Source organism: Phacochoerus africanus, chromosome 2, assembly GCF_016906955.1.
Source record: "Phacochoerus africanus isolate WHEZ1 chromosome 2, ROS_Pafr_v1, whole genome shotgun sequence".
Classification (NCBI taxonomy): Eukaryota; Metazoa; Chordata; class Mammalia; order Artiodactyla; family Suidae; genus Phacochoerus; species Phacochoerus africanus.
This window is the reverse complement of record NC_062545.1, coordinates 127,296,209-127,297,786: the sequence shown is the minus strand read 5'-3', so window position 1 is coordinate 127,297,786 and position 1,578 is coordinate 127,296,209. Positions and strand designations below refer to the sequence as shown.

The window sequence follows — 1,578 nt, the reverse complement described above, 5'->3', positions numbered from 1 at the left end:
GATTAATAAGGCACCATGGTTTTCTTTTCAGCCATGATAATGGTTTTGAAACATCATTCCTAAAAAAATAAAATAAAAAATAAATCCAATTCATTAAAAAACAAACAGACTTAAAGATCGATGCTCAAATTATAAGATTAATGAGTAAGCTACTTTGGTGGGAACATTATGGAAGTTACTAAGATGTGAGGCAAGAACACTATGTGACACAGCTATAGATCTCATCTACATCTGGAATCCCAATAAAGAGCAATTCAGTTCTAGAAATATGAAATAAATTATTTTTTTAATCCTCAATTTACTTGTGGCCCACATAACTTGCAAGAGGTTTAGGAAGAAAGTGGGCACTTAAAGGGGTAGTAAATGGCTCTTCCAGTCCCAGGAGCTTCGGGATTAGCCGAGCCGGGTACAGACATGGCGAAGTCCAAGAACCACACCACGCATAATCAGTCCCGAAAATGGCACAGAAACGGCATCAAGAAACCGCGATGACAACGATATGAATCTCTTAATGGGGTGGACCCCAAGTTCCTGCGGAACATGCGCTTTGCCAAGGAGCACAACAAGAAGGGCCTAAAGAAGATGCAGGCCAACAATGCCAAGGCCATGAGTGCACGTGCTGAAGCTATCAAGGCTCTTGTAAAACCCAAGGAGGTCAAGCCTAACATCCCAAAGGTTGGCAGCCGCAAGCTCAGTCGACCTGCGTACATTGCTCACCCCAAACTTGGGAAACGTGCTCGTGCCCGCATCGCCAAGGGCCTCAGGCTCTGCCGGCCGAAGTCCCAGGCCAACGCTCAGTCAAGGCCAAGGCCACAGCTGGATGTACAGTTGCAGCTCCAGTTCCTCCAGCCTCAGCTCCCAAAGGTGCCCAGGCCACCACAAAAGCTCCACAATAGAGTTGTTTATCTGCCAATGTGAGGACAGAAGGACTGGTGTGATCCCTTGGCTGTGGTTTATATGGGGCTGGTGTCCTGTGTTGTTTGTACAAATATACCTGCCTCAGGATCTGTCAAAAAAAAAAAAAAAAAAAGTGGGGGGGTGATAGTAAATGGATAGAAGGGAAGTGGGCTTCTTATCAAGTTAAATGGCATTTATTTAGCATGAGTGCGAATTGCACTAGGATGTGAGGGATCAGGAACTACAGCTCCATCTCTTGTTAGATCTTAGATGCTAAAGTAACACTGATGTGGAAAACATGAGAATATTCCCACCATGGAACAGAAAGCCCCCCCAATACACAAATTGAAATGAACTGACTATAAGACTTAATGACATATTAATATTTTTTCTCACTTTTAGACATTTTCTTAAATCATATCCTGTAATAAGCCAAAGCTGAGTAATAGCTTAAAAAATTAAAATATATTAAATTTGTTATAAATTAGGGAAAGGCTACAGTGTCATGAATTGTCAGTGCCTAGAAATGACCTTGATGAAGATAATCTATTAGTTGAAATAATTCTATTATGATTCTATGGGAAAAAAACAGAGACTGTTGACATAGCAAAAGGTTGAGTGTTAAATATATATATACTATCAAATATAATTTTTATCATGACTTTTAGACTACATTGTTCT

The 1,578-nt window shown here is 40.7% G+C and overlaps 1 pseudogene; it reads left to right on the top strand.

Annotated features, from left to right (window-relative positions):
* The first annotated feature begins 385 nt into the window (after positions 1-385).
* Positions 386-933, top strand: LOC125121171 (60S ribosomal protein L29-like; annotated as a pseudogene).
* Positions 934-1,578: the final 645 nt, after the last annotated feature.